Raw genomic sequence first — 25,602 nt, 5'->3', positions numbered from 1 at the left:
ATATTCGATCATTTTTAGTCTTGATGTGAAACTGCCAATAATTTGGTGCAATTATGTATAATCACAATTTACATAATTTCAAAGATTTTACAAATTATGTTAAACCATTCTTGAAAATATTTCAAGTAGCTTTCTCAAACTCACTCACTATAATGTATTTTGAAAAGGAACAATTGATCTTGGCCTTCAATTTGAGGAGTTGGACTTAAGGAGGTCCTTATTATCCCTATGGCCGGGAAAAGATAACGCATTGGTTTTTGGGTTACTAGTTTTTTTTTTTTTTTTTTTTTTTTTTCAAAAGGTGGAAAAACCTATCAAACTCAGTTTGTCAAACCAACAGTGAGGACAGCCATCTCTAGCTGCTATCCGCGAATGTCAGTTGACACATCACTGTTATCAAGGAAAACCACGCCACCTGAAATAACCCGCTGGTGGTCCGTAAGGGAGCAGGCTTTCACTCTTGCCAGATGCCTCTGGGTCTTGGGCCGTTAACCTGTTTCCTTACGTCCGAGGAAGACGAGCTCTTAGCCAAGCAAAAGCAGTTTTAGGGCATACTCCAGGCCCATTTGGGTTACTAGTTATTATTTAGTCAAACCTATCATTTTATTTTATTTTACAAAATATAGCTTTAAGAAAAAAAATGTATTTTTAAAATAATTTTATTTATATTTATCTGTAATCTAATTAACTATTTATTTGTTGATCTTATTGCCAAATGCCTCTTTTAGAAAACCATCAAACCATATATGGTTGTACTTTCAGCATCCCATCAAATATTTTTTATTAAATATCTCCTCATGAAACCTAGCCCTAGTTCAAGTTTCACTTGTTTGAATGAACATTGCAACGATGAATCACTGAACAATAACCCCAGTATTATTCAAACAATTTCATGAGAACTTCTCACCAGGCTGAACAACCAGCAAAATTTATTGTCGGGTATGAACTTAATTGCCACACTAATTTCCATTTTGACTACGACACCATTGTAGAGAAAGGCCAAAAGCAACTTTTATATGACACGTTCAATGACGTTAAGTCTGCACAGATATCAAAGCTACTGTGTTTGGAAATTAATGTTTGAACCATGCGTAAATCAAAAAATCCATCTACAAAAGTTGTGGTACCCCTAAAGCAATTGACCCCACCCTGAAATTTCAATAATAGAATTAATTATATACTTTTTAAAATTTCAATGAAAAAATTTAGTTATAAACATTTTAATTCATTTACTAGAATTTAACAAAATTGTCAATAACATAAATTTAATATTTTCTTATTTTTAAAATGGATTTTAAGTTGTTGGTTTGGGATCGCTCAATTAGCAATGGTTGTGGAAATGAAGTCTCACTGAACTGGAAGTCTTGGGTTCAAATCTTGTGCTATCCCCCTCGATCGGGGTGAGAAGTTGAACATGATGAAGATGTAGTCCTACCAAGCTTACAAAAAAATGGATTTTAAGCAGCTTACAAAAAAATGGATTTTAGGTTTATTTATAGACTTCATTAAATCCAATACCTAATACTATAGTCACCAATATCATTTCTTGGAAATTATATATTGTATTGTAAACCTAACCATTTTGGCTTTATAAGTTAAATATATCTAAGTAGAAAGTATGTATTGTAAACCTAACAACTTTGACTTTATAACCAAGTCAAATATAATTAACAATATACCTATGAGTACACGAAGACTATTGATTAGATTAAAATTTATCACAATATTCCAATTAAATTTATTACAATGGTGAGAGTTGCATTAAACTTAATAATAACCATATTCTTGTGTCGCTATGGATCAGAGTGATTATAGATATGTTTTTTCCAATCACTATTTTCGGCCACAAACTACATGACAACCACACAAACTTGACTAGACGTGAGGTAAATGTGTACAGAACAAAGCATTTAATTTGGCATTTATCCACCTTACTCCTACATGTCTTTCTCGAATTTTAAAAATCTTATGTGTTTGTTTTTAGGAATTGGGTTTATGATGTATCATTAGTTGATAATGAAGTTTTATGATTTTTTTCACAAAATAAAAAACCAATATTTTTCTATTATATTTCAAGTGAATTAGCCAATTTTCACCGCTCCTCACTTCACGACAACATATTTTCTTATGCTTTAGTTCTATTATATTTAAAGTGAATTAGCAAATTTTCACCTCTCCTCACTTCATGACAACATATTTTCGTATGCTTTAGGAAAATACTAATTAATAATGTAGTAAGCATGTCTTTCACATTAATCACATCAGTATTATTTGGTCGACGTTTCAAACCAGCTAATGTGGTTAATCCTCAGGACAAAGATTTAATTTATTTATTTATTTTAATATTTGACAAATTTAAAAGTAAAACATATTTATATTGGTTAGCCAACTAGATTTAAACTTGTAATCTTTTACAATAAAACACATATTTTAATTGTTAGGCCCACTCAAACTCCACACGCACATATATTTCTACGACGGCAATATCTTTATATTCTATATGAAGAATATAAAATATAGAGAAATACTAATAATGAGTTCAACATGTCTCATAAAGAATTGAACTTAAGTGGGGAGAGTAACAACATTTCTCCCAACCACCTTATTTAGCAAAATTAAAAAAGAATAGTGTTAATAATGACTAATTTTACACTTATTTTTATAATATTTATTATTGAAAATTTTAATGGGTTATTTAATCAATTTGGTATAATATGGATTTCAAAGTTTTTGTTGATGAACCCTTGAATGAAAGGAAGGTAAGCTTGTTTGCAGTAAAGGTCTCAGTAAAGGGTGAATATTCAAGTGATTAGTTCTTTATTAGACACTGATGGTCAATGATTTGAAGGCCACCTTCAATATGGGAACTTATTGTATCTAAGCAAGTGCATCTCCACGACATGCAAAGCATTAATTAAAAAGAAAATACTAGGTTGCATATGTGCCAATCACATTAATTCACCCACTTACATAGAAAAGATGATCCATCAGAGGTGAACGTGTGATATAGAAGAATCATACCTTTTTGGGGTAAGAAAAATTGTTTGCATTTACTAATTAGGGAATATCTTGATCTCTCAAGCGATTAGTTTCATAAACAACCGTGTTTATTTAATTAACATAGTCACCATTGTTTTGGATGATTCATCTAAGTTAAGTTTTGTATGAGATACAAAAGGCTATGGTGCCTAAAGTATTCAAGACAATGATCTTAAGGTGGCTTTCATTCAAGGTTTTGGATTTTCACTTCGGTTGGGATGGTGGTGGGGATTTTGTTGGAACTTACTGATTGTAACACCCTAGTACTCAGCTTTCGATTGTGGTTTCTCCTAGGACAAATTAAGAAATTATGTGCCTAATTACAATGATACCTCTTCTCCTTCTTCAGTCCCTTGTAGACCCTTATTGAAGTCATCCGAGATTGACTCCTCTAAGGGCCACATAAGCCAATACATTAGCTTGGAAATTAGCATGATACTCATCAGAGCTATGTTGTAATAGTGAATAGCCATATTTCTAATCAATCTGATAGGCTAGCCTTGAGCAATATATAAGTGAAGAGTGAAACAACTTGATTTATTTATCACGTTTCCCTTTTCCATTATTCTTGTGCAGGCTAGTACCAAAGAAATTAGGCTAATTATGATAATAAGATGCATCTATTTATTTATGAGTTTTCTCTCTATAGAATTTGATTAATATAACATCCTTCCCTTCTTTTTTTATAAGTTAGGCAACTTTTGTATTACTATGCAATCAATAAACATTAAAAAAAAAAAAAGCACTATGTATTGAATGGTGTTTTCATTGATTCCAAATCAATCTTTGAACGCTCTTAATATAAGTTGTAGATTGCATCAGTTGGAAGCTCCAATGAACAAGAAGTCCTAAAGGATAGCTAGCCCCTACAGTGTACCCTCATTTGATGAATATTTTGGCTAAGCATATCAGTAAACTTATAAGTGAAACTATCATAAGATGATGGTCCTCATCATGTTTATTCCAATGGTATGTGTATCGTCACGAGGCTCCTCACAATTTGAGAGATATGCCCAATAAAATTTGGTGCCTTCTTCAAGTGGTCAAATTCCCCAAGAGCTTGATGATGTGGCAAGATTATTTTTGGCCTAAATTCAACAAATATGGTCTTGAAATTTCAAGGATATGTTGACATCTCATGACGAACCCCAAATAAGGCATTATTAGCAATTAAAAAAAATCAAAGGCCTTGATGAATTTGGCCTCATTGAATGTGGACTTTGTGGCTCAAAATTAATTTAAACTCTTGAATTTTCTCCCTCCAAAAGGTCAGGTCATCCTCCCTCCTAAAGGCCACCTTGTTATATATATAGGGAACTTTAGCCCTCCATAATACATAACAATGCATTGATCTAAAGCAATCTATGATCCTTCTGCGGCCCTATGGAGCAACGAAATATCTTAAGGTGGTTGAAATTTTAAATAGACAGTAGGGTTGTTTTGTTTGTTTTTTTTTGGGATTGGTTATTCGTTGTACAATGGTCTTTTGACCCCCTTCTTCTGAGACTGATATGTACATATCCCTGAGGCAAGTTCATGGAGTATTGTGCAAACAAATGGCTTGTCTAACACAAGACCAAGCACTTATTGATACATCTTTGTGGTTGTAAATCCAAGAAAAATTGTTGAGACCAAGCTTACAAGGTTTAATTTTAGCAGCTTTTCTGAGGATTTTGTCCCTCTTAGGGCACAATTCTATGACATCACTGTATGATTGATTTTTGGCCTCTAAATTTTCCCTATAGCATATTATTCTGGCCCTTCTTCGATCTATTTTCTTGAGGTTTCCCTGAGGTTCTAAGAAGGACTATTTTGGACCTAGCCAATCATTTTTCTAGGAAGCCTACTTGGCCCTTTTTAGGCTTATCTAATGTGTAATCCAAGGAAATATCTTCAAGCCCTAACATAAGCGAACCTATGAATCCTTGCTGAGAATTTTGGTGAAGTCTGAAGCATTTATGCAACCCTTTTCGGGGGAGTGTTTTCATCCTTTTCCCTTGGGCAAGTCTGAAGTTTGCAAGGTCATTATGTTGGGTGGTCTAATGAAAATTTGAAGGTAGATCGTTGAGGCATATACTTACATCATTTTCTTCTTGATGATAATTTCAATCAGTTTGAAGGCATGCTTTGTCTAAAGACTTGAAAGTGAAATCTATAGCAAGAGTTAGCAAGGATATTCTAACACTAAACTAGCACTTGCTTGTAGCCCTAATATAAAGCTTGCAAAGCTACTAATTGCCAGCTATATTCTCTAATTTGAATAAATCTCTGAGGCATAACATAAACTTAAAGTAGATCTAAGACCTAGAAGTAGACCTCAATATTGTTTGAGGGCTACTTTATATGTTGGTTCAAGACTTCTTTATGGCTATACAAAACCCTTGTTTGGTGTGGTAGACCTTCATAATATACTAATGAATGTCATACCAAATCCATGTTGACAAAATATGTATATTTGTTTAATAGGCCTTCGTGGTTAAAGAGTGAACTATCTCAGAGGGAATTCAAGCTTGTCCTTAAATTCAAATTAATATTTGGGTTGAAGTGAATAGTGATTAGCTTCAAAACTAATTAACACATCAACCTCATCATTATCAAAAGAAACAAAAGAATTTACATTATAGTTTGTTGCCTAGGGTTTACATTGCTGCTATCTAGAGAATTCCTTGAGAGAATTTTTGTGTTGACTAGGGTTTCCATAAGGCTTGTTGTTATGAATAGAATATTGCTACTAGGAAGAGTAATGCAGTAGCTAATGATGTCAGTATGGGCAGTTAGAGTTTGTTGACTATAAGTTCCAGGTTTGATATATTGATGTTGAGGTCATATACATTTCCCTTTACAATGGGTGCATTAAAGTAGGTGATCTGTTTGAGAAGTGTTAGGGTTTGACAAAATAAGAATTTATTGCAAATATTTCATTGAATGTGGACCACTGGGAAGAATTAGAGGTAGTGACATTGCAACAATGATAGTTCCATAATGACAGTAGTATAATTGCGAAAATTATATGATCTGAGCAGAGTCTGAGGAAAGGTAAAGTTAAAGTATTTGATTGACTAATGGAACACTTCACTTCAGCTGATTTTAGGTATGATCCACTTCACATCAGCAAACCAAAGGTACGATGATTCAGTTGTATTACTATGGTTGATGGTTTGATGAGCGGAGAGAGAGTGATTGACATGATCCTTGAACATACTTGATGTATCAGAGATTTGTTGTGATAAATGTATTAGGCTAGAGTTTATTGCCATTGTTCATGCAATAAGATATTGCTAGGGCTTGATATTGGTGGCATTGTTGGGCAATAATAATTTGTTATTGAATGATTGATAGTGAGATATTATGTTGAGTAGAGAAGTTATATGTTTCTAGGGTTTGATTTGATATACTAGTACATTGATGTAGAGGACCCTTTTGGATCTTAGTTGCTTATACAAAGATTATTATTGAGCTGAGTAAGGTTTGACATTGCTGACAATGTGTATGAGAGATGCATTTCTAAGCGAGAGAATTTTGATATGCTACTACAGAGGTTTTACACTTGCAGAAATGTTTGATATGAATTGACAGGTTGATGTAAATTGAGCAAACCTTGACTAGAGCTATGGTTTGATCTTTTGAGCAAAGGAAGTTGTTATTGTTGCTAACGACCTTGTGCTAGTGTTCCAAATCGATAAAATTATCATGTTATTTTTAAAATATCTATTGCGTTATTGAGCAAGGGTGGATCTAGTCTGAAAATATGTGAAATGTGGTCCACTTGTAAAATAGGGTGGCAAGGTGGTGCAAGGCTGGAGAGTGGAGTCTCCTTTAGGTTGGAGCGTGAGAACACTCTAGGGTGACAAGGTGGTGCTAGGGTAGGTTGGAGCCTGTGCAAGGTGTTGGAGCATCCTTCTAGTTAGAGTTGGTAAATCATGGAGTCGAAGCTTCCTTTAGGTTGGAGCCTATAAACCAAGGAGTTGGAGCATCCTTCCAATTGGAGCCGGCAAACTAAGGTGTTGGGGCGTCCTTCCAGTTTGAGTTGATAAGTCAAGGAGTTGGACTTCCTTCAAGTTGGAGCTTGTAAATTATGGGGTTGGATCCCCTTTAGTTGATGTTGTAAATATTAGAAGTTGGAGCTTCCTAACTGATGTGAATTTTGAAGACCTATATTAAGAAGCGTTTGGTGGTTTTTCTCCCAAAAGAGTTTCCACCTAAAAATATCTTGTGTATTGTCTTGATGTCATGCATTATTGAATGGTTTTGTTTATTAATATTGTCATGTGATGTTGATTTATGTTTGATCTAAAGCTAATGTGAATTTAATCCGTTGGAGATTAAAAATTAATTAATTGAAAGGAAATATTTATTTTGTTGGAAGAAAAATTGTTATTGATGTTAAAGGAGATACCAGATCAAGGAAATGATGTCATAGGCTCATAGAGGACATGAAACCCTTTCCAATGAGAATTTACTTGCCTCCTAACTCCTCATAGTTTGAGAGAAAATGAATTGGCAAGTTTAAATATTATATTTTTGAAGCTAACTCACATGAGCCTACATGTGCAACTCAACTCCTCCTCAAAGGGACGTGTATTTTCACAAATAGGAACACATGTATAAATAAGAGGATGGACTCCTCACTCTAGGCCATCAACTTGACTCTGAGATTAAAAAAAACAAAGTGTAGAAGTAGGAAGGGTTCATAACTCGCGAACCAAATATACAAGGAGGATGAAGACCATCTAAAGTTTGGAATTTTGGGTTAATATATTGTGGTTTTGTTATGTTTTTTGTGGACAAAACCTTGGGAATATACCTCTGTTTTGAGTATTGTAACTCGAATCCCTTTTACAAACCTATTTTTCCCTTTGAACGTATTTATGATCTCATATTTGTGACCCTCATCAGCTCTGACTTGAAGTCTACTTGTAGTATATCATCAGCTCAGTCCTATAGCATTTGAAGCGCAGCTCGGACCTATGGCATCTATAGAGTTTGGACCTATGGTAACCTTGGATCAAACCTGTGCATGTCTTGTGAAGTAAACCGCTAGTAGTTTAGACCTATGACAATATATCTCAGACTTGAACCTAAGTATCTCGGACTTGTGGCATTGAAATACTTGGAGCTGCGGCACCTTGGCACTTGTAATTCAGGCTTGTGACAAGATATCTCAAACTCGAGCCTAAGCATCACGGACCTATGGTATTAAAATACTCATACTTGTGGCACCTTGGCACCTATAATTCAGACCTGTGACTGTGGAAAATCTGATCTTGATGATAGTTTTTTGGGATCCTTTTTAAGGAAGATTATTGAGTTTCCTTGTGACACCTTTGGAGTAGAGTCAACAAATAGAAGAGTAGCTTAGAGAAGGATACTTTGGAGTAGAATTGAAGAACAACTATTGTAGAAAAGAAAACTTGGAGAAGATTTTGAAGAGTACCTTGGAACACACTTGAAGAGACCTTCATGACTTGTTTGGAGAAGACCTATTGTGCACCTTTGAATCAGTATTGAAGGAAATCATGAAGCATTTGAAGATAGGTTGGATCTCTTGTGAAGTAAGTTGTTTGTAAAAAAAATATTTAGGAAAAGTTGGAGCTTGGAAGTTGTTGAGAGTGTTGAGAAATCAAGGGTATTGTAGATCAGGGTTTGATTCCTCTTGCTTGATAATTACTTGTGATATTTGTTGGAGTTTAATTATTTTGTTATATATTGTTCATCCAGAAATTATCAAAACCATAAAGCACATGAAGATCACAAGAACAAAAGAGAACACAAGATATAGGCTCCAAGCCAGGGAAAAACCCCTCTAAGGGGAAAACCCAGGAAAATTCTTCTCTTCTTATAGAATCAATTCAAAGTGAGACATTCAAGACCCAAAGACCAAGGCCAAGACATTCTCAAGCATGAATTCAACACTCCAAGGAAGCCTTCCTCAAAGTTCTCTGGATCAACAACTTCAAACTAACCTAGCTTCAAAATTTCAGCCCAACTTCACAAATTTTCAACCCTACGGCTTCACAAAATTTTCGGCCCTGTGGCTTTAGAAGATTTCTGTCCTAAAACTTGAAACTATGCCCTAGAATCTCGCACGTGTGAGCCAAGGATGCCAAAAACATACATATTATTCTTCTTCTTGCCTTGCTTCTTCTTTTTCTTGACCTTCACACATATCTGTAACTTCTCTTGCTTGGAGATCGAACTTGTGAGCGATGTTCAAATGAGGTCAAAGTATCTTCTATATATAGCCTTCTTAAGTGGTCTAATTAGGCCTCCTTAGGCTGACTTGTCTTCGGAAGGGCTGACTTGGTCTTGGGATCAAATAGACTTTTCTAGATCAAAAATAATATTTTTCTTTTTATTACAAAATGCCCGAAAGGGAATTTAACTCTTGACAAAATTTCTCATTGTCTCAAGAAACCATAGAAGCATGAAGAACATGCTTATCTATAAAAATAATAATAATAATAAATAAATAAAACTTTTTTCTTTTATATTTCATAAAATTTACATTGATACAAGTACAAATACAATTATGAAGACCGAACCTAGTTACATTTTCTAACACTCCCTCTTAACTAGGTATTCATAATTCCATAACAAGGTACATGAATTCTCAAATTGAAACGTTATCATTAGAAGAGTCGGATTGATAAGCCATCTCTTTAAGAATCAATATCATATCAACCATTTTCAAATACCAACATAGGCCTTTTGATAATAAGCTCTAAATCTCCACTAGATTAGAGCACAATGTTGGGAGGCACACACATATGGACACCTCATCTTCTCAAGGAACATATCCCATACGGATGTTCACAAGGTATTTCCTTTTAGGACTTATTCTTATCTTGGATTTCCAATCCTTAAAGAATATCATTCCTCTTCGACTACTCTTATCTTGGATTCCCTACCATATCCTCAAAGAGTATCAGTCCACGGGAATACTTCCTTTTTTAGATTCTCAATCCTCAAGGAGTACCAGTCCCAGATGCTTATCAATCCTCCATTCTCCATTCTCCCTCCATGGCCTTCACTAGACATTCGATTGTTATTCATGTCCTAGTGCATGACACATGAAGAAGACAATATAGTGTCCCATATCACTCCCTTTAAATGAAAGAGGAGATGTCAAAAAGTCCAATCTTGTTTCGCAAGTACTCAATCTGCTTATTTGGAAGAGAATTGATCAAAATATCAACTACTTGTTTGTCATTAGAGATGCAATGTAGCTTCACAATCGTATATTGCAACAAGTTTCAAATGTAATGATATTTCTTATTGATATGCCTCATCCTTGCACGAAATAATGGGTCCTCAGTCAATATTATACTACTATGGTTATCACAACATATAATGGTAGGGTCCGTTGGTCCTTCAAACAAACCTGATAACATCTTTCTTAACCAAGCAACTTTCCTTCCAACTTCACATGTTGCAATGTATTCTGCTTCAACACTACTTAATGCAACTGAATATTATTTCCAACTCATCCATGAGATCATAGAAGATCCCAAGCTAAAACATCCACTAGTACTACTTCTTCCATCTGTCTCAATGCCACCCCAGTCAGAATCTATCCTACTAGCTGAATTTCTTTACCAACATATCTCAAGCAATGATGTATCATTCCACGAAGGAATCTCAAAATATGTTTAGCTAATATCCAGTGATCATGCCTTGGATCCATCTGAAATTGAATGAGAACATTTACTACAAAACATATATCAAGGCGAGTGTTCATGAGATAAATGAAGAAGTCAATTAATTGACGGTAACATGTCAGATCCATAGGACTTTATTCTTAACTTCTAAACTTCTTCAAATTCCTAATCATTAGAGTTGTCATTGGCTTGTTGTCCATCATGCTAAAATTTTGTAGTATTTTGATTATATATTTTCCTTGACAAAGGTAGATTTCACCTAGTTTTTTCTAAACCTCCAATCCCAAGTAGTAATGCATAAGCTCAACATCCTTCATGTCAAATTTGGTTGCCAATTTCTTCTTGCATTCCTTAATATAGAGCATCCTTAATATGATGCTCTACACTCATAACAAGTAAGTCATCCACATATAATAGTATGATCATGAATTTACTCTTGACCACTTTGATGTAAAGGTTAGGATCAGCATAACTCTTGACAAATCCAAGTCTTAGAAGATAGGCATCCATTCTTGCGTAGCAAGCCCTTGGGGCTTACTTCAAACCATAAATATATTTCTTTAATCAACATACATGTTATTCTTTGTTCTGGATTTGAATTCCTAAGGCTGTTCAATGTAGACTTCCTCATCTATTGTTCCATTTAGAAAAGTTGTTTTAACATTCATCTCATAGTGGAAGCCAAATAGATTAATCATGTTATGGTTGTATATCGAGTTGTAGGAGCAAAGGTTTCTTCATAATCAATCCTTCCTTTTGAGAGAAGCCTCTTGCAGAGAACCTTGCTTTGTATTTTTTGATGCTCCCATCAACTACATGTTTAATTTTGTAAAACCATTTGGAAATGACAACAGATTTGTCACTTGGTATAGGAACAATTTCCCATACATCATTTTGCATTATAGATAGATATTCTTCATGCATAAATTTTCTCCATTCTTGATGTTTTTTTCTTCCTCATAAGTAGATGGTTATGTTTCAATAAGTTTAGTTATGTAGGTTGCATATCATGAATATCGTTTTGGCTTCTTGCATTCTCTAAAAGTTCCTCTTCTTGTTGTGTTTCTTTCGACTTCCTGAAGAGTAGCTCTTAACCAAGCTGGCCTTTTACAAGTCTCTGAAATGATGACAAGTTACAAAGGTTCACTTGGTCCTTCCATATCTTCATGATTTGATGTAGGTTCTTGATTTTTATCTTATTCCATGATTTCTTCACAGGTTGGTACTTCTTCTTCATCAGAATCAATAGGAATGTCCTTGGATTTCTTATATGCAATACTTTCATCAAAGATAACATCTCTGCTCACTTATATTATTCGCTCTTCTTTAATGTAGACTCTATAAGCTTTAGATGTTATACTATAACCAACAAAGATGTCTTTCATACCTATAGGGTCCAATTTCTTTCTTTTGTCCTTAGGAATATGAATGTATACTAGGAATCCAAATATTCAAAGATGATCAACATTGGTCTTCTTTCCAGAGAATGCTTCTTCTAAAGCCTTGTCATCGAGAATTTTATGAGGACTTAAATTTTGAATATATATTGTTGTTGTTGTTGCTTCTCCCTATAAGAAATTTTGTAGGTCTTGATAATGAAGCACGGTTTTGATACATTCTTCAATCAATAGGTTCTTCTGTTTTGCCATACCATTTTTTTGAGGATTGTAGGGAACTATTAGCTCCCTCTTAATTCCTGCTTCCTTACAAAAATCCACAAGATCTTTGGAAGTGTATTCTCCACTATTATCGGATCTCGATATCTTTATATTTCTTTCTATCAAATTCTCCACTTCTGCCTTGAACTCTTGAAATTTTTCAAATACTTCATCCTTTGATTTGAGAAGATATATCCATGTTTTCCTAGAGTGATCATCAATGAATTTCACATAATATTGATGACCTCCAATAGACTTTTTTCCATACGTCCCCAAACATCTGAATGGATAAGATCCAATATTTCATTGGATCTAGTGTCATTATTTAAAAATGGTTTCTTTATATTATTGTCGAGAGCACATCCCTTACGAACTTCTTAATGCTCTTCTTTTAGTTCAGGGACGTCATTAGCCATATGATTCATAGATGGAAAAATATTATAGTGAAGATGACCAACCCTTCTATGTCAAAGCTCAAAAGGACTTATTTCAAAATGCACTAGATCTTGATGAAGAGCTATATGAAGCATAAACAACTTCCCCTCATGAATCCCAATAGTTTTAGCATATTGAATACTAGAACCCTTACCCCACACAATGACTTTGCCATCAACAAAAGAAACCCTATCACTTCTATCTTCCAAACAAGAAATAGAAGGAAAAAATTTCTTCAAACCTAAAGCAAAGAGTATATTATTGAGATGAATGCTCCCACCAAATTCCATCTCCAACTAAGTAGAGCCAATTCCCTTGACTAAGTAACCCTTCTTGTCTCCAAGTTCAACTTGATGGGAGGAGATTCCTTTTGATATAATTTGAAGTTGTCCACATTCCCCTGTCATATGTCGAGAGGCTTCACTATCAATTACCCAAATACTACTATCTTCAAAAGTACATGTGAGTGCATAAAATCAACTTCCATCCATTACCCCTTTTGGTAATATGGATATGAACTTCATGATGCAATTTTTTATGGAGACAAAGGGACTCCTAAGAGTATTGAGAAATTTCACCATAAAACTTGTCATTGAAGAGAGAGAGAGAGAAAGTATATGACTACTTCAAGAGTGCCTTCCAACAATATAGCCAACAATGATGTGATATTCAACCTTCCTTAATTACCCTTAGCTCTCATACCATGTTGAGAAATCAAGGGTATTGTACATTAGGGTTTTATTTCTCTTACTTGATAATTACTTGTGAGATTTTTTGGAATTTAATCATTTTATTATATCTTCTTCATCAAGAAATTATCAAAACCATAAAGTACATGAAGTTCACAAGAACAAAAGATAACACAACATATAGGCTCCAGGATAGGGAAAAACCCCTCCAAGGGGAAAACCCAAGAAAAATCTTCTCTTCTTATAGAATTGGTTCAAAGTGAGACATTCAAGACCCAGAGACCAAGACCAAGACCTTATCAAGCACCAAGTCAACCCTCCAAAGAAACCGTCCTCAAAGGTTTAACGATCAACAACTTCAAATTAGCCCAACCTCAGAATTTCGGCTCAGCTTCACAAAATTTCATCCCTTTAGCATCACAAAAATTTCGGCCCTGCAACTCCAGAATATTTCAGTCCTGTAACTTGTAAAGATTCCCTATAATCTCACACGTGTGAGTAAAAGATGCCAAAAACAAAAATATTATTATTCTTCTTTACCTTTGCACTTCTCTACAACTTCTCTTTATTGGAGATCGAACTTATAAGTGATGTTCAAATGAGGTTGAAGGCTCTTCTATATATAGCCTTCTCAAGTGGTCGAATTAGGCCCCCTTAGGCCAACTTGTCTTTGCAAGGGCTGACTTGGTCTTGGAATTTTTTGTTGTTGCTACAACACCCTTCAAAATTTTCATTATAGTCCAAATTTGGAGCCTACTTCACCATTGTACATAGTGTTGTCATGATCATCAGTTTCATTTCAAGTTATTCTATATGTTTCAAGTGTTCTTAATCATCCTGATGTGTCGTTGCACTGATTAGAAAACCTTTAGTGTATTAAATGGTTGTAACATCTTTGTTGTTGTAAGGCGACACTTTTTGGTAGTAGTCGCACACACTTCATCTATTGTACTCGGTGAATGCTTGTACAGTGGCGTTTTAATGTCTATTTATCATTTTTCAAGCTTGTCTAAGTTTTCTTGATGATTTGGTATGTGTTGCAAATGATTTTATGTCTAAACTCATCATTTTCTCCCTTTGTCTTATCTTCTAGACTTAGACAAATTTTGGTTGCAAAGTGAACCCATTAAGGCTAGGAGTGCATGATCACACTCTTAAGACTTGATTTGGAAACCTTCGTTGTTTAGAGGTGCACCATGTGCCCTTCAAGAGTGCATGGCACACTCCTAAGCATCTTACCCCTTCCTTGTTTTGAACTGCACCCTTTGGAAAACTAAGTCTTCCTTTGAGTGCACTCATTCAACTCGACGAAGTGCACCCTCGTAAAGTGGACCCTAAAGACCTGAAGCTCAACCCCTTCAGCCTTAATCAATGTGCCCTGTGCCCTCCCTGAACTTTGAGCACATGAGCACACTGTGAAGCCTTGAAGCCTCATCCTTCGTCCTTTGACCCAATGCCCTGTGCCCTCCTTTGACATCTTGAGCACATGAAAGCACCCTGAAGCCCTGAAGCTTCTCCCTTAAGCCTTCATCTTTGTGCCATGCACCCTCCTCGTCTCCCTTGGGTGCATAATGCACTTGGGAAGCCTGAAGCCTTCTCCTTCGTCCTTTAGACATGTACCTTGTGCCCTCCCTCGAGCGCCTCTCTCCCTTGAGTACATGAGCACATCACGAAGGCTTGAAGCTTCTTCTCTTCAACCCTTCAGCATTTTGAAGTGCACCCTTGTACCCAAAAGATCTCCTTACCTCTCCCAAGCACACTATTAAGGAATGAACAAAAAAATTTACTTGCCATGAGTGATTTCAGTTATAGGTATTCCAGGAACAACATGGAAAGCATGCATGAAGAAGATCAGGCAAAGAAGTTAGCTAAAGGAAGCATGCAAAACAAAGAACACATTGAAGTCTTGATGATTGAAGTACCCTAAAAGCTCCATTAGACCAAAGACCCTTTGGAGGGTGAAGACATAAATGATCAGAAGTTCCATTCAAAATAAAGACAGAAGTGGAAGCCATGTCACCCATTGAAGAAAGTCCATGTCATCAGTCACTATAAGTCCAAGCCATCAATAATAGTGACTTGTCATGTGTCATCACATGATGATATGGAAGTATGATGTAATGATGAAATCATTGTAAAGACAAATAAGTGGAAGTCCAACAGTCATGTGTGGACAAAAGAGCCATAAAAGTCCAAAAGACATGTAATACCAAGAGTCATATGTAATTCCAAAAGTCAATTAGAAGTCCAAAGGTCATTAGAAGTTGGAAATCCAAGAGTCATGAGGATAGAAAAGGTTATGCCTCAAGTTATAAAAGGATCCTCACTTCTCATACAAAGGACTTTTAACCTTGCCTTCTCCCATAGGCATTAGAGAGATAGATATAGTACTTTTGGGGAGCAAGTAGTGGCTCAAGCGCTCCACTATTGAAGCTAGTGTTGTTTATTGTACTTATGTATCTTGGAACTCTTGCTTGATACTTGATGCCTTTCGGCCAACACATTTTCATACATGGATTAAGGATATTTTAAGACTACCTTTGAATGTTTATGACTCATGTTCTCTTACACGTGTACTGAAGTAATTGAACTATTTCGGTGACTTTGGTGCTTAAATGATTGAGAATGTGTTGTAATGATTATAACGATCGTTGCATCTATGTGAACTATTTCACTTGATGTTAGACAAGTCTTTCTCATCTGTGTGTGTCTCCATTAGGGTAGTACTATTAATTCTCTCTTAGAGGCTCACTTTATTTCCCCTATGCAGTGAAAAAACCTTGATACATCTGCAATCGAACATTCATAAGGCACACTCTCTTTCTCGTTCAAAAGCACACGTGTTCTTCTCTCTTGAGTTAATTGTTAAAATGAATGCATATCTTTAAGTAAATAGCAGTTGGGTTGTATTCCAGATGGGACTCCCACACCAAATGGTGTGAGGTATGATTGGTACCTCATATCGAGTAGATACCCTATCTATTGGTGGTATCCAAAATCATCAATATTCTTGTGCTAGAAGGACGGCAACTAGTTATTTATAGTTGATAACTCTACACATCCTAACCATTCATCTTCTAGACAAGGTAGCAATATTTTGAGCACTATTTCAACTCCTATTCCTTAAGTAGGAAGGTATTCTCATCCTATTCCCGAGTTGGCATACGAGCTTACTTACGAACAACTCTAGGAAATTCAACATGTAACCCGTTGGTTTGAGAAAGTTATCAGTTTACTCCCCGTTGCTCATAATCTCCCACACCATCCTAAGAATAAAGAAAAAACTAGTACCAATGTATTAATTGCATCAGTGGATGATTTTGTTTTTTCCACTCTTGAAGATTTAGTAGAGTCTTTTGAATACACAGTTCAACAAGAGACACTTCCACCCATTCACAAAGAGTACGAGGAGGACATTGTTCTTTCTGATGAAGAACAGCCGAGAGTTGATTTTGAGTTCAAAAATGGTTTAGATCGTGAAGGAGAAGGCTCGTCAGATTCTTAAAAGGATGAGGAACCAAGAGACAAAGACATGGCCAACCAGGACCTGGATTGGATGGCCTAAGGGTCTCTTGCTTTTCTGAATAACCTTCATAAAATGCCTAGACATCCAAAAAATTTGTTATCAAAGTTTGATCCAAATTACAAGACTAAGGAAAAATATCATATTGACAATTTCTACATGCATTTGCAGATGTTAGAGGTATGGTATGATGATGTTGCTTTCAAGCTTTTTACTTTTATATTAGAAGGTAGAGAAACAACATGGTACCATATTCTGCCTGTTGATTCATTCAATAGTTGGAGGGAGTTTAAGAAGTTATTTTTGGAGAAATTCGTTGATGACAAGACTCCCCCCATGTTATTAAAAGAGCTTGGAAACATTAAGAAGAGGGAAAAGGAGAAAGTAAAAGACTTCAATCAAAAGTTCAACCACTTTTTGAATAAGTTTCCCCAGGCATGCAACCTCACGATTCAATCACTAACGACTATTATACAACTTCCTTGCCCAGGAAAAATTCATTTTTTGTTAAACGAGTTGCAAAGGAAACATTGGCACTAAAATTTGTAGAAGCAATCGTCATGGAGAAGGAATTACGTGTTATTGGAGTTATTATTGACGATGATGAATATAAAGACTCCAAGGAGACTTGCAGGAAGTATCAGCCTTCTTCAAGTAAGGCAAAGGAAAATAATTCGTCAGATATTGAAAGCTTGACCAAGACATTAAAAGCACTTACCAGAGAAGTTGCATAATTAAATAGAAAGTCAAGTGAGACTTCTACTAGTAGCAAGCCCCCCAAGTCCTTTCCATTCCGAAAGAATAATAAAAACAACAATCAACCGATTAAATATGCCCAGAGTTTGAATGTTGTGTTGAATATTGAAAGTATGGGCATGGATATCTATTGCTCTTTCCACCAGGAATATCATTGAGAGAAGACATTCCCATAGTGGAACCACAACATGAATGCTTTGGCCAAAATCATTGTGGATTCCTTACTAGCAGATGAACATTCGGAACAAACGGAAGAAACAGAAGAACCTATTGTGACTCGAGAAAGTACAGGTATTAGACGTGCAATGAATGCTTTTGATTGTATTCTCATTTTGAAAATAAAAGTGTTGAAGTACCACCTCAAAGCGAGCACCCCCAGAAGAAGAATGGTCAGTATAACTTGAGGAGCCAAGGGCCCATTTCGGAAAAGGAGGTGACGAGACATAAATTGAAGGAGAAATTGTTAAGAAGGATCTCACCACTAGTTAATCTAGCTAAGTATACACAAAGTAAGTCTGGAAATGCAACTGCTTCTAAAACACTTCCTCCAACAACAAAAGTAAGCCCATCACTTTGGAAGTGTCAAACAAAGTCACTCCTCTAGACAATTCAGCACTGCCTTCTAAAGGTGAAACGATTGATTATAACATAGTTGAAGATTTGAAGAGACCTCGTGCCAACATTTCCATATTTGAGCTCGTGAAGATAACAAGTCGGTGTGAACTGCTCGTCCAAGCCTTTTCACAACCTTCATCAGGTGACAAATATTCTACCTCTCATAAGGTGATTGGTAAGTCTTTTGGTTCCCTTGAATATGTGGTTAATGTTGTAAACTTAGATGCTAACACTCTCTACCCTCCCTTTTTGTTAACTTTTGAAATTTTCAATTACAATGTCCATAATTGTTTAGTTGATTCTGGTGCATCTGTTAACATAATGCCATTATTTATTGCCAAGAAGATAAATGCTAAATGGGATAAAACCAATGCACAAACTATTTAGCTGGACAGATCCCTTGTCCAAGCTATTGGTGAATTCAAGAATGTTCTTATTCAATTATCATCTGATCATCGAGTACACCAATGTATAAACATTGTAATTGTAGACATCCCTGAAGCCTATGGCATACTCCTAAGTAGAAACTGGTCTAGTAAATTACAAGGGTATTTTGCTACATATTTGTCACATTTGTGGCTTCCATATAAGTGAAGAAACAACCAGATTCGAGTGGAAAGTGAATCCTACATTAAATACACTACGACACTACTTGGAGGCCATATAAGCATGTTTCCTTTACTGATTTAATATTTGGAATTTGTTTCTTTGAAACCGATCACGGGTGTTATCAAGCATAACCATCGCTTGTCCCACCAGATACACAGTTGGAGCTCCTTCCTTTTTCTCCAACTGGTGCAAATGAATCTTATAATATAGATGTACATAGTAATAATAATGATAGTGTAGGAAGCAATTTAGTATCTAATAATATTTGGACTTTATACTTTGATGGTTCAAAGATGCAGGATGGCTCTAGAGTTGGTTACGTATTTATAGACCCATGCAATAAGCAGCATATCCTATGATGTCGTTTGGAGTTCAAGTGTACAAATAATACTGTCGGATATGAAGCACTCGTACTTGGACTAAAGAAAGCCATCGATCTAAAGGTATATTTTCTCAAGGTAATTGGTGACTCGGAGGTGGTCCCTTGTCAGGTATGGGATACCATCCACTGTGTCTCACGAAATCTTAAAAACTACCAGCAGGAGATATGGCAATTAATGAATTATTTTAAAGTTTTTAATATCATTTTTTTTCCTAGGATTAGAAATGTTGCAGCAGATGCATTAGCTAATGCAGTCGCTAGAATGTCGCCATTGAGAAATGGTTTTTCTATTAAGATTATATATAAACCATCTGTGCCTGATAACGTCACTAATTTTCATGTTTTCAATGATGACCAACAAACACTGCATTTCATGGCTAGTGCGGATGTGTTCAAAGATGTTGCCATAGAAGAGGATCAACACGACAAGGCTTTGCAGGGTTCATCTAATGCAATGAAAGGCAACACTATGCCTAAAGGTGTGGTGTCCCTTGAAAAAATATATGACCTGCAAAACCAGTTCTGAGGAGAAACTAATACCAAGACCTAGAGCTCGAAGTTATCATCTGAACAAGTCAATCCAGGAACTCGAGAAGATATGAAGTATGTAAACCTTGGTACATGTTGTTCTCCACAAGAACGACGAGCATTCATCTTCTTATTCAAACAGTATCGTGATGTGTTTTCATGGACGTACAATGAATTAAGGACATATGATACTCGTATTATCCAACATGTCATTCCAACCAAAGAAGGGGTAAAACCTTTCCATCATAAACTAAGGAAAGTCCATCGAATGCTAGAACCCCTCATCCAAAAGGAATTGAGAAAGTTGGTTGCTCGAATCATTTTCAAAGTCAAACATTCCACTTGGGTTTCAAATGTTTTCCTGATCAGAAAGAAGTCTAGTGATATAAGATTATGTGTAGACTTATGCAATCTCAATCGAGCATCTGATAAAGACAATTACCCAGTGCCATCCATGGAGCAGATCCTCCAAATAGTATCTGGGTCTGAGATGTTCTCGCTACTAGATGGTTTTTCTAGTTACAATCAAGTGTTAGTGGCAGAAACAGATCATTTGAAAACCACCTTTATGACCAAATGGGGAACATTCACTTTTAAGAGAGTGTCATTCGAGCTTATCAATGTCGGTGCTACATTTCAAAGATTGATGGACATTAATTTCTGTGGCCTGATTGGTCAAAGTGTAGTTGTTTATTTGGATGATGTTACTATGTTTTCCAAAAGAAGATCATATCATGTACGTCATCTGAAATAAATATTTGAGCAGTGTCGTAAATATGGGATTTATCTCAATCCCAATAAAATCATCTTTGGTGTGTCAGAAGGGACTCTCTTAGGGCACATCATTGCAAAGAGTGGAATTAAAGTTGATCCTGAAAGGGTCAAAGATATTACTAAGATCCCGTTCCTGGTGAATAAGAAGGTTATGCAATCTTTCTTAGGGAAGATTAATTTCATGCAGAAATTCATCTCTAACTATGCTCAAATAGCCAAACCTTTACAGGAGATGATTAAGAAAGATGTGACTCGTAAATGGGAAAAAAGGGAAAAGGATGCTTTCACTCACATTAAACAAGCTATAGTTGATGCACTTGCTTTATTCAGTCTTGATTATGGAAAAGATTTCTTGCTTTATAACTTTGCTTCAAATTCATCTATTATGGTTGTACTAACTCAAAAGAATGTTGAAGGAAACAAACAACCTATCTCTTTCATGAGGGCTGGCTTACAGGGGTCAACCCTAAACTATCCAACCATCAACAAACAAGCGTATGTTGTGTATAAGGAAGTTAAATACTTTAGGAACTACCTTCTAAAAGCTCACACGATCATATTTGTGCCTCATCCAATGGTCAAAACATTATTTGTTCAGTAAGAGATGGGTGAGAATAAAGAAAATTTGATGACCCACTTACAAGAATATGATCTCAAGTTTAAAACAATTCATTCCATAAAGGGTCATGGCCTTGCCAACTTGTAGCCAATAAGAGAAATGCTCCCGAGCAATATTTTCTAGGTTGGGAATAGGAAATAGAGATGTAAAATGTAGAACATGTTCCCCATACCACATCTACAGCCATGGTATTCCGATATTTGACAATTTCTAGAGCATGACACCTTTCCCACACATATTTCAAACAAACAAAACAGGGAAATTCGCTTAAAAGCTCTATCTTACCAGCTGGTTCATGGAGCTCTTTTTAGAAAGCACCACAATTGTGTCTTGTTGAGATGCCTTGAGCCACAGGACATAGAGAAGGTACTTAGAGAATTGCACGATGGACTGACAGGTGGACACTATGTAGGTGACACAATTGTGCATAAGGTTATGAGGGTTGGTTATTATTGGCCCACTCTATTAAAAGATGCTCATGATTATGTTTGCAAGTGCCCAGCTTGTCAGAGATGTGTCGGTCGGGATTAGGGGTCAGCCGCTCCATTGCTACCAGTAGCATTCGAGGAACAATTCCAACAGTGGGGCCTAGATGTTATTGGAGAAATATTTCCATGTTTGTCAAATCAACACTAATATATTTTAACGACGATAGATTATTTTACTCGATGGATAGAAGCAATTCCCTTAAGACAAATAAACAACCAAGAAGTTATCCACTTCTTGAAACAAAATATTATAACCAGGTTTGGCATTCCAACATCACTTGTCTATGATAAGGCAACTTATTTTTCGTCATCGAAACTTTATGAATTCGCATTAGAAAATGGGATTGTATTAAAACATGCATATAATTATTATCCACAGGGAAATGTTTTGGTTGAATCGACAAATAAAAATCTTATCTGCATCATCAAGAAAACGATTTTATCTTAGCAAAGGAACTGGCACAACGCTTTGACCAATGCATTATGGGATGATCATGTAGCCCCTAAGCCTTCCCTTAAGACCTCACCATACTTTATAGTTTATGGTAAAGATGTTATCTTGCCCCTAAACCTGTATCTCACAGCCTTGCAACCCAAAGAGTCCTAAGGTAGACCTTGTCTTCTGGGTCAGATGTAACAACCCTGGTGAAAATTCCATGTAATAAAAGTTAAAAATAATAATCACAGTTGATGGGACACTTATTCCAAGCTGAATGTTGGGAAAGACATCCTAGGGGGTGTTTATTTGGTTGTTTATGGCTAAGGAAATTGGCAAAGGCAATGGCTAAGGATTTGGAAAGGAAAAATGGCATTTTCGGCACATTTTTTATGAAAATAACAGAAATTAGGAGAAAAGGGAGGTGTAAGGTCATAGGTTGCATGTGAGGAGGAAAATGAAGGAAAATAATGGAAAATAAAGAAAATAGAGGCCTCATTCTGAAAAAGGCTTATGAGGATCAGTTGGTAACCTTTTTTCAGTTTAGTTTTGGAGCTCTCTCATTATTCTCTCTCTCTCACTCTTGGACACTTAGAGTTTTATTAGAGCACTTTGGCATTGGAGCAATAAAGGAAAAGAAGGCAAGAGGAAGCAAAGATCAAGCAAGGAAAGGCAGGATAAAGCAGATACAACAAGATTCTTTGCAGGTATCGATTTGCATGTGTATTTTCCTCATTAGATTTGGCATCCATGGTATTGCATGTCGTTCTTTTGTTCTTATGGCATGAGTTTTTCTAGGTGTAACAGTGTTTTCAGCCTAGCCTTGCCATTTTTGGACAGCCATGGTGTGATGGGGTTTTCATGTTTTGGTTGAGCTGGATTGCCGGATGGATTCGAAGTTGAGTGAGGTGGATCTCCAAAAGATAGAGCACATGGCCTAGTGGTCCTTGAACCAGACTATGGATCATGGTAAATCCACTGGCCTAGTGACCCTTGAACTAGACTATGGGTTGCGGTAAAGCAAGGATTGTGTTGCCTTGATGGGCATATGAATCGTTGCCAGTGAATGGGAGGATATACGGTAAAGCCAATAGGTGGTATGCTCTCCATTGGGCCTAGTAATCCCGGATTTAGGATATGCGGTAAAGCCTGGAGAGTGGGTCTCAGTTTAGGGCCTAGTGATCTAGGTTTGGATTGCAGTAAAGCCTGAGAGACTAGGAGACAATTCCTCACGATGTAAGTGGAGAAATCTGGTGGTATCCATGCTTGTTTGGCTTAGTGATCAGGTCGAGATCACAGTAAAGCCTGTTATGATGATTTCATTGTGTTGGCCTAGTGATCTAGGATGGATTATGGTAAAGCTTGGTTTCTATTGATGAGGTTGAGGTGGTTTAGCCTAAGTATGCCCTGGTCGGTTTTGTTGGTTTGAGTCCCACATTCATGCTTGGAATATGGCATGGGGGTGAATCGCTAAAGAGATATTTGGCTCATCCATTCTATGGTCGGGTGGAACGTCAAATATAATTAACAATATACCTATGAGTACATGAAAACTCTTGTTCTTATGTCGCTATGGATCAGAGTGATTATAGAAATGCTTTTTGCAATCACTATTTTCGGCCACAAACTACATGACAGCCACGCAAACTTATCTAGACGTGAGCTAAATGTGTGTGGAACAAAGCATTTAATTTGCCATTTATCCACCTTACTCCTACATGCCCTTCTCGAAATTTAAAAATCTTATGTGTTTGGTTTTAGGAATTAGGCTTATGATTCATTTGTTGATAATGAAATTTTATGATTTTTTTCACAAAATAAAAAACCAATATTTTTCTATTATTTTTCAAGTGAACTAACGAATTTTCACCTCTCCTCACTTCATGATAACATATTTTCATATGCTTTAGTTCTATTATATTTCATGTGAATTAGCAAATTTTCACCTCTCCTCACTTCATAACAACATATTTTCTTATGCTTTAGAAAAAATACCAATTAATAATATTTATATAAATTATTAAAAAAATATTTTTTTATATTATATTTAATTGAATTTTTTTATATCCGGATTAATATTATAAATTAAATTATTTATATTCATAATAAATATTAATTGAATTTTTGTATATCTTCATTAATATTATAAATTAAATTCTTTATATTCATAGTAAATATTATGTAATTAGATAAATATAAACAAATAATATTCCATGTGATTTTCGCCGAAGAATCTTTCTTAACTTGATATGGATCACAGAAGCCTAAACTCTATTAAATCAAAATATATAACAAATAATTATAAATAAATAAATAAAAATGTTAATTTATAAAATTTAATAATATAAAATTAATCTAATTATATAGCATTTTAAAAATTTAAATTTTTATTATTTTTTATTTTTATTTAATTATCTTTAAATTAAAGCGCCAAAAACATTTTTGCTTATTTTTGTTTTTATTTATATATAAAATAAAGTGTTAAATATATTAAGCGTAGATAGAAATCACATAAAAAAAATTTAGCCAACCGAACCAAAAAATATGATTAAATATATTATTTTTTCATTTATTTATATATAAAATTAAATGTTAAGTAAATTATTGATTTATCTATTTATTAGGTAAATAGGTAATGGTATTAACATATGTTATAAAAATTCGTTAGTTTGAAGAAGATTTCATGTTGGTATAGTGAAGGCATTTTGTAAAAATAAGAGTTTATGTTTTAACGTGCTATCGTGGGTAATTTAAAGTGGTTTATATTAATTCAATATAATGATGTGGGTAAATTTTTTTATAATAGTTAATAAATAATATTATTAGATGTAGTTGCTATTTTGGGATAGTTTAAAAATATTATTATTATTAATTTTTTATATTATATTAATAATATTTATTTATTTATTTTGAAAATATAATTGATTTATGGAATGTTTATTTATAATATTGATTAATCACAATTTTTTCTGCATCAATTTAATAACAAATTTGAGATTTTATTAAAGATGTTAGAAATTATAAAAGGTTTCAGCTAAAATAAAAAGAATATATTTAATTTAACTAAAAAAATCTTATTTATTGATGATGATGATGGTTAACGTCCCGTGAGACCAAACAATGGTCTATCGGACCTAAAGAAACAAATTATTTATTTTGATTTAAGATTTTATTCCTATACTCAAAAAGCTTGGAGAGAAGCCTCCCGAGCTCACTATAATTTTGACATTGTAAAAGGCTAGGAAGGTCAGTATTGTAACAAAGATTGTGAAACTGAGATCTAATGTGGTTATATGCGGGGCACTCTAAGAGGAAGTGGTTTTCATCCTAGATGTTCCTATTCTCCTAATAAAATAAATTATTATTATTTTATACACATATAAATATAAGAAA

The sequence above is a fragment of the Pinus tabuliformis genome, chromosome 2_1 (assembly GCF_031772625.1).
Source record: "Pinus tabuliformis cultivar Carrire ecotype Pingquan chromosome 2_1, CPIR1, whole genome shotgun sequence".
Lineage (NCBI taxonomy): Eukaryota > Viridiplantae > Streptophyta > Pinopsida > Pinales > Pinaceae > Pinus > Pinus tabuliformis.
The sequence above is the reverse complement of the archived record's forward strand: the minus strand, read 5'-3'. Positions refer to the sequence as shown.